The sequence below is a fragment of the Parasteatoda tepidariorum genome, chromosome 1, assembly GCF_982258835.1.
Source record: "Parasteatoda tepidariorum strain Cologne lab strain chromosome 1, Ptep-v5.0, whole genome shotgun sequence".
Taxonomy (NCBI): Eukaryota; Metazoa; Arthropoda; class Arachnida; order Araneae; family Theridiidae; genus Parasteatoda; species Parasteatoda tepidariorum.
Window position 1 is genome coordinate 120,408,990 of NC_141755.1, and position 9,623 is coordinate 120,418,612.

At 27.2% G+C, this 9,623-nt stretch overlaps 1 long non-coding RNA gene across 1 annotated transcript in view; it reads left to right on the forward strand.

Moving 5' to 3' along the window:
- Positions 1 to 9,623, forward strand: part of LOC147816813 (uncharacterized) — a 79,645-nt gene that overhangs the window by 49,789 nt on the left and 20,233 nt on the right. The gene's annotated exons all lie outside the window — the stretch shown is intronic.

Here is a 9,623-nt window from a genome sequence, read left to right on the forward strand (position 1 = left end):
TCTTGATACTTAAATAAATAGTGAATTGATTTATAATTTTATACAATTAGTTATTTTTAATGTTCGGAACTAAAGTCGCCAATTCTAGATTCGCCGATTAAAAAAATTTGAACTAAATATTACATGAAATTTTTCTGCATCTAGAATTTCTTGAAATATGTTAAAAATTGATTTACAATTTTTAACATACTTCAAGAACATTGATTTACAAGTTGTGAAATGATTTACTATTTTAAAAAATACTGACGAAAATCAGAACGAGAACAAAATGCTTCATCGCGCAATTAATCGTTTTGTATTGGTCGCGATTTTCGAAATAGTTTTCCTTATTTTTAAATTCTTGTTCTGGAATAAAACATATCTTCAAATACTTTTGAAATTTTCTACAACATTTTATTACCCGTTTCAGTTAACTGACAAAAATCAGGGTGTTTAGGGCGAGTAAAATTCGTTAAGCGGTAAATCCAGGCGGTAGTCATTTTTTAAAAATTTGTTTATTTTATTTTATATTATTTTTTCAATGTGTTTTTCGACATTTTAAAGTGTTCTATGCAAAAAAAAAAAATTTTTTTTTTCTTCGGGAAATAGCAAATAATGGGCAAAAAAAAAAGGAAAAATACTAGATAATTCATTTATTTAGTTTATTTTAACTCCTTTTTCCATATTTTCGATATTTTAGCTTGAATGAAATGCGTACTACATATAAAAGCAAGTATCTTTCTTTGTTAAAGATGTATATAATGACCGAAAAAGGGCTAGAAATGGACCCACTGACAGGTGCATCATCTGCCTGTTTTGGAAACATTTGTTTGGGGATGGGAAAGTGAGAAGTGAAAAAGCAAACAAGAAAATCACTACATTCTCCTCTATAGATAGTTTCAAAAATCGGTATATGTATTTATTTTGAAGTAGAAATTTCAAAATTATCTCACACAAAAAATAAAGAAAAAAATCAGTCGAGGACAGAAAAAAGTTCATTATATCCAACTTTCTCACTTTTTTGGTTCACTATATCCACAAAAAATAACATAGCACGGCACAGAACCGCACATTTCGTTCACAGTATCCGGGAGTTCACTATAAACCGTGTTCACTATAGCTGGGTTTGACTGTAGTATGTATAAATGAAATTTTGAATATTAAACTTTGAAACAAGGGGGAAAATCTTCTATTTACTTTAAAAACCATATTCTGCTTAAAATAATTATTTGTTATGCCGTTTTCAACTTAAATTTATTGTCTGCAAGAAGTTTATAGTAAATACATGTGCACTATTCATATGGAGAAAGATTCTAATGTATTTCCAGAAAGCACGTGACCTCACCACAGCAACCGACCGCTTTATTGTCATGAAAATGTTTGTATTAAAAACATTTTTTCAAACGAAGTAAAAATATCGCAGCTTCAAACCTTTCATCCCCAAGTTTAAAGTTTTATTTCATCCCAAAGTTCTAAATTAATTTTAAAGCTTTTTTAAAAAGTATTGCCACTCAGGTAAAAGGGTAATTTAGGTCAATAATGACGTTTTAGATGACGTCACACAAGATCAAATTGAATATTGTCCATTAAAATTTCATGACAAGGTGGAGTTTAGATGAGCACACAAGACTTTGCGAAAAGAAACCTTATAATGACCTAGATTTAAGATTATTTTAACCTTAAGTCTAGCTTTATTCAAAAAAATTTTTCACTCTTGAAAACCCTAAGACAACCTCACAGCGCCGGTTTAAACGGTCCCTAGGCCATTCAAGATTCTTAGATTAAATTATTTTTTTTCTCGGATACTTTTTATTTATTCAAGTATAAAAGTATTTATCTATATTTTCATTTAAGAAAGCATATTTAAAATAAAATAATAAATTAAATTTTGCTTCATTTTATTAAATTAGAACTTAAAAATAATCATAACACTTTGAAAATATTTGAAAAATCATTGTTTATCTTAATTTTTTTAAATTTATTTTCAAAAAATCCATTTTAAAGGGGCCCCAGGTCATGGTCTAATGGGTAATCCAGCCCTGCAACCTTGATTTTCAGGTTTTTATATAAAAGGTTGTTTTCTCTCCAAGGTTTCGGAATTGGGTTACGTGCGTAGAATAGGGCAGATTGTCACAAACCTTGTTTTAAGACCAGAAGGTTTACAAGTAAACCGCAAAAAAAAAACCTTTTTAGTTTACATTAAAAGGTTTTTGCTGAGTTAAAATAAACCTTATTTTGCTATCTGCGTAAGTTCTTATACAAAAGTCTGATTGCAAACAGAATTTAAAGAAAAGTTTAAAAGCGATATGATTCAATTCGTTTTTCTTCTGTGACAAAAATCCGCCAAGAGGATCCCAGCTCATGATGGTTTCCAAACCTGACCACGACCCCAAACCTCGCAGCCTTCGAACGCGGACGGTGACGTCACTATTCCCCGGAATCTATTCGATACCACCGTCCGATAGTAAAACAAAATCCAAACCTCGCAACCCCCGAAGAGAGCGATGAAGGGAATCCCTCGAACAAAGGTTCGGACCCTCCCCCTAGGAAGTGACGTTTTGTATCCATAGTTATAAGAAAGTGACCAATGGCTCTTGTCTATCCTTTAATCGTTCTCCCTTCGCTTGGGCCAGGGACTAATATAGGGGATAAGGACATTTAACTTTCCCGGGGGGAGGGGGGTTTAGAAAAGCAACATGCTTTTGACAGACCGGTTTTACGCACAAAAAGTGGCGTTCGCGTCGTCGTAGTGATTATTTTCTGACATCCCCGCCGTACCTTTGCATTGCGCGTAATCAGTGTTGATCATTAAAAAGCAATTTAATTTAAATTCTAAAACTTTTTCATTTCCGTAAACCAGTATATTATTTTGTATATTGCTTAAAGATGTCTATTCATTACTCATAATTTATTTGTTTGTTTATTGAAGCTTTAAAAGCAGAGATCATTCAGATTACGAGCAATTATATACTATAGTTTCGGTTTTGTTTTCAGAACTTAGATTAATTAAAACCGAAGGAAGGATATTTACTTATCCAACCATAGTTATTAGTTTGAAGCGTCTGGTTCTATTACAACTGAAGTATAGATGCTTATATTAGCATTTTTTTATATTGAAAAATATGATTTAACAGAAGGAGTTCGAAACTAAAATCCTTTGAATTTTATAAGTTTACTATTATTGTTTTAAAATCGTAATAATTAAAAATGCACATCAATGACACATTTTTTTAAAGCCATGCAACCGTAAATTTGTTAAATTTTCCGATGAGAATTAAAAATAAAAATCTTTTTCATGAAAATAATTATTCGTAGTATTTATTATGAACTTGATTGTATTATCTATTAATTTCCGATCTTTATTAATGCCTTTGCACAAATAATTATTCAAATTATTATAATATATATATATATCAGTATCAAAATCTCCCAATTCATTGCTTAATGTCCGCGTAAGACTATGTACCTAGCTAATTAATTGCCCACAATCAAATGCTCTTCATTTTGTTTTGATTTACAAGGAATATAGATAAAATAATTCATAATTTATGTAAATATTTAAACATTGCTGCCTTTATGAATGTTTTTCTTAAGAAAACAATCATATTTTGCGTTACACGTAAAGGGAAACCACGAAAATATCTTTCAGATTGCTTGACGCTTAAGGAATTCCAGCGAAATGCTCAGTAATCGTAATGAATTTTTTTTATATAATAAATAATTTTTTTAGCGTCTTTGACAGACAGTCAATTATTTCGGTGAATATAGCGAGATGCTCTTCATATTTTTTGTAATTTTTAACTCATTCCAAAAATCAAAGTAACGTGCAATTTAAATATCGGAGTAAAACAATGTTTATAAAAGTTATAAAAATAATTTATTTTAACCAAGATTAAGTTGAAATTAAAGTAATAAAATTTTGCGTTACACGCAAAGGAAAACCTAGAAAATGTTTTTCAGATTGCTTGGCGGTAATAGGATTTCAACTAAATGTTCATCTTTATCTCAATGCAATTATTTTTTTTATAAGCAGCCATTTTTTATTATTAATCAGGCCTAGCCGTTGTGGTCTATCCCAGAGTTTACAGTGTTTTCTTTCAGAAAGAGAATGTATTCTTCTGAAGATAAATTGAAATTCTTAAGTCAAAATTATTAAACAGGAGGTAGGAAAAATAAATAACCATTACTACACTAATTCAAATTGGAACAGCGCACAAGGCAGCTAAAACCAAATTCAAATTATATTAACTAGTAACAATATAAAATTACTTAAAAATGATTTAAAACATAATGTAAAAATAAAATAAAATAGTAACAATATAAAATTACTTAAAAATGATTTAAAATATAATGTAAAAATAAAATAAAATTGTGTGTTTACACACAATTTTATTTTATTTTTAACACACTATTTTATTTTATTTTTACATTATATTTTAAATCATTTTTGAGTAATTTTATATGGTTACTAATGTATTCTTCTTTCATTTTGACAATTACATACAGTCTGAAATAAATATCTACTTATTTTAATCTTTGATCTTTTTTCAAGAATTTAATATGTAGTATTCGTTTTAAACTTGTTTGCAATATTGTATTTATTATTAGAGAATCGATTCACTTCTAACTATATTTACTAACAGTTTGTCAAAAAAAAAAAAAAAAAAAGAAATATTCCTAAAATAAAAAATAACATCAGATTACAAATTAAATAGACCTTTTCTAAAAATCGTACTTTGAATATTGTTTTAAATAAATGTAATTGATTCATTCAGAAATTTTATCACTAGATTATGAAACTTTAGAAATTATATGTATATTATCGAGAGCTTTTAGATTTAACGAGCTAATGATTAATAAAGGTTATTTAATTTCACAAAATTTTGCAATTTTCTATTTTTACTTATTATTTATAAAAATTTTTATTATATTTATGATAAAATTTTTATTATATTTATGATTACTTTATTATCTTCTATTATTTCTAATTATTTTTTTTAATATTTGCAACTGATAAAATATGTAGCTTTATACCACTAAAGTCTTTAGTTTTAAAGCTACAATAAGTATCAAAATAACGCGCAATAAATAAGCTTTAATAAATAGGTAGAATGCATGAAATAAACTTTAAACTAGCATTTTTTAAATAATTGTTAGTTTAAATAATCTGAAAAAAAATTTGCATTACAATTTTAAAAGAAACTGCTTTTTCAATTTTTCACTTTCTTTTTTGTTATGATTTCTTTTTTTTTTTTTCGCAATTGCAAACTTATACATTTTAATAATTGTAAGTTATGTTTTCAAAAAAACATTATTTTCTTCTTTTTCATAATAAATTACGATTCGCAACTCAAACAATGCAATATTTATTTTTCAAATTTAATAATTTATCTCTTTTCTGAAAATGGTATTTTCAATCGTTGTGCTATATTGAACTAGATTTGGAAAAAATTTCTCTGCAATTAATTTTTTGCCTTTTATTACCCTCTTACATTAAACCCAACTCAGAAGACAAGAATGCCAAGTAGTCGTACTTTATTTAAGAATTTCATGCTAGAGTCATTAGTTACACAATTTCACTGTTGTCGTTCTAACCATAAGGGCAGTTCGTGATTTTTTTATATCACAAATTCGTTTTTAAAGTTTAACTTGTTACAAATATTTTTAATACTTTCAATTAAACACATTTTCAATTTCAAAATATCCTCAATTGTTCTTATATTTGATGCTGGGTTTTATTTTTTTTGCCTTATCATTTACCATTGTGTATGTAAATAAATTATGAAAAAGTAATTCGGAAAAATATTTGCTTTAAGCGCCACATAATTTTATAAGAGACTTTTTGAATTAGAATTAATTGCATCAATGAGGATAACTTAAAATATTATTTGAATAATACCAAAAAAAGACTAGTATAATAATGACCAACGAATACAGGTAAAACACAATATATCAGTTAATATTTAAAAAATAATAATACTCAGCAAATTATTAATACTTAGCTAATATTTTTAAAAAAATCTCGAAACAGAGAAAACAATTATGCTTGATTTTTTCTCTCCCTAAAATTTGTAATACTAACAATAAGTATTTTCAAAAGTTCGAATGTCAAACAACAGTTTAAGAAATAACTAAAAAATTTTACTTAAAAAAGAAAACTTTTTAGTTTTCTTTAGTCTAGAATTTTTTTAGTACAATTTTTAAACAAAATATTTAAAACGTGATTTTAGAAACTTTTTAATGTTTATTTTAGCAATTTTTTTCTTAAACTATTACATAATTTTTAAAAAACAAATTTTCGAGTATATTTCGATGTTATAATTATAAGACTAGAAATATAAAAAATTTTTTCTTGGAATATTGAGAACAGGAAAATTAAGGAAATAAATAATAAAAAAAGGTTTCTTAATTATGCATCTAAATTTATCAGCAACTTTAAAACAATGAATTCAAAAACAATTTTATTAAAAAAGTTTTTTCTTTAGATTACGCTCTTATATGGAATCCAACTCAGAAGACAAGGGTGCCAAGTCGTGAGAACTTTGTTAGAACTTTTAGTTACACATTTCCATTGTAGTAGGTCTAGCCATAAGGATTATTCGTGATTTTATTTTATTACAAATTCGTGTTAGTAGTTTAACTCGATGCAAATATCAACTAGTTTTCATTGCACACATTTTTAATAACAAAATTCTCTCAATTGTTTTTCTGATTGACGCAGGATATTTTTTTCTTATGATTTACCATTCTGTATATAAATGAATTATGCTAAATAAATTCAAAAGAAATTCTCTTTTTTTACACGTCCCATAAATTCGATAAAAACCTTTTGAAGTAGAATTAATCGCATACATTAAGATAATTTAAAGTATTGTTTGAATAAAAACATAATAACGCTAGTTTAATAATAACAAATAAATATAAGTGAATATCTTTAGAATAACTTAGCTGATACTTAATGGAGAATCTCAAAACAGAAAAGAAAATAATGCTTAAGTTTTTTTTTCCACGCTAAAATTTGTTATTTACCATTTTATTAAAGGAGTAATTATTTTAAAAAGGTCAAATGTCAAACAGAAGATTAAGAAATAACTCTAAAACGTTTTTCTAATTCAATTGCTTTTATAATGCTATTTCTAACAAAAAAATTTAAAAAAGATGATTTTAGAATTTTTTTTAATCATAATCTTAACAAATTTTATTCCTAAAAATAATACATAATTTTTCAAAAAATAAATTGTCGAATATATTTTGGCATTATAGATATAAGAGTAAAAATATCTTTTTGTCTTAGAAAATAAAAGATGAAATTTTCGCATTATAAAGTATGAACAGAAAAATAAAAAAAATAATAAAAATGTTTCTTAACTATGCATCTAAATTTATCTGCAACTTAATAATAATTTAAAAACAATTATATCGAAAAAATTTCCGTTCTTCATATTCCATGCTTTTTATTACCCACCTGTATTCTACCAAACTCAAAAGACAAGTGAAAATAAATGAAATTATGCTTCCTAATTATGCATCTAAACTAATCAACTATTTCATAAAAATTACAAAAGCGATCATATTCTAAAAGCTTCAGTTCTTTCAAATCTCTGACAGAAAATTGCACAGCGGATCGAAAATAAGTATGCAATTTATAGTAATTCTTATTTATATTACATACGATTTAGTAATAGTAATCTTTTTTATTTATTATGCACTAATCTCAGTCATAACTAACCAATTTTTTAAAGAAAAAATATACATTTTTCTCTGCAAATATTTTTAAAATATTATGAGGTAATTAAAATAAAAGTTAATAAAAATACGGCAATAATTATACCAAACATATTATGGCTGGGAATACACAAAAATTTGGAGCAAAAATTTTTTTTTCACGTTTTATTGAAAGTTGTGCAAGATTATTATAGATTTTATTATAAGTTCTGCTAGAAACCGAAACTAATTATTTAATCCATTGGTTGGTTGGTGTCGTATCCTCTATTGAATCATATTTCATGGTGTGCTTGAATAGTTTTTGTTATTTCTATGGCATTAAAAGAATACAAATCCTCTTCTGTGGGGTAGTTTAAGAGGTGAGGGCCTGCAGCGACTGCAGGGCAGTTAAAAACATGATATGGTGTCAGTTCCACATTAAGACAGTTGCCACAGTTTTGATATTTTCTAGTCTTATCTGTAGAAATTTTCATGTTTTGTTCTTAGTCTGATGAGAGTAGTGGCTGTCTTTCTATCGATGTCAAGATTAGTTATTTGATCGTGGGCTTTGATTTTTAAAGGGGTGAATAGTTCTGACTTTGCAAAAGCATTTGCATCTGCCAACGTGGTTGGGATTGAATATTTAATCCATTAATTATATGAAATAATAAATTTGTGAGAGAAAAAATTATGTCTGGAATACATTCATAAAATATCTAGGTAAATGATTATAAAAAATCATAAAATATCTGGGTAAAAAATTATTTTTGAAATCGGAAATCTAATTTAATCCCAGCGTTAAACGCATTCCATTCGAAAGTTCGAATCGCTTTCACCAGCAAATTGTTAGGTGAAAGTTTTCCGATAGATGGGAGGAAAAATGAAGATCGCCGGCCGTTAGCAAAATCCGTTCGAAAACGCGAGGTTTCAGGTTTTCCCTAGGAGTAGAAACGTGACGTCAAAATGACGTTATTTTTCTCTTCCTAGCTCGTTCGAAGGCTGCAAGTTTAGAGTTCCACAGCTCTGAAATTGAAATGAAGGACCATCCTCACTTTAGCTTTATCGGTCAATTGCACCATTCAGATTTCCAATTCCGTCACTTCAATGGTCAGCAGGCTACCGAAGCGGGGGTGCCATCCCCTCTGCAGAGGATCAAAATTGTGATGACATGTCTTCTGATCATCCTCAGGGATGTTTTCCAGGCCGTCGCCAATAGCCCACTATGCAGCTCTAGAGCGTTGTAAATGAACTACAACAACTCTCTCTTCGATCAGAAATTTGGCATTTATCACAGGTGTTGGAATTAGCTAATGAAAATCTATTTCTATAAAATAAACATTGTCTAACTATAAGAAAAGCGTGTCAAGAATAAGCTCTCTGCGTTACGCTCATTCGCGGGACATTACTTCGTTGAAAGAAAATGATCTTTGCTTTTCCAACCATATAAAATTTCACTTCTGAGCCAAGAGAGACTTAATATTTAAAATCAAAAGTGTGGACACCTATCCTATTTGTATTATCATCTTTCAAAATGACTTCTTAATTCAATTTTACATATTCGACGGGTCTCGACAAAGCAAAGTTTTAACAATTAACTAATTATTGATATCAATAATTAGTTAATTATTGATATCAAATGATTTAATTTAAAATTAACATTTCTAAGTATAACATTTTGTAACTTTATAAATTTTTAAGTTTGTTTCAAATATCGGCTATATAAGAACCTATATTTTTTAGAAATATTGCATATGATAAATTATACTTCAAAGTAATGCATTTCTTTAAAAAAATGTCATTGAATTTTTGTAATTAAACAAAAAATTATACTAAAAACTTCACTCTAAATAAAAAATTTTGAAAAAATAAGCAAATAAAACAATGCTAAGAGGTAAGAGCTTAATGCTTTAAAAAAATTATTATTTTTCAAATTATTTTTA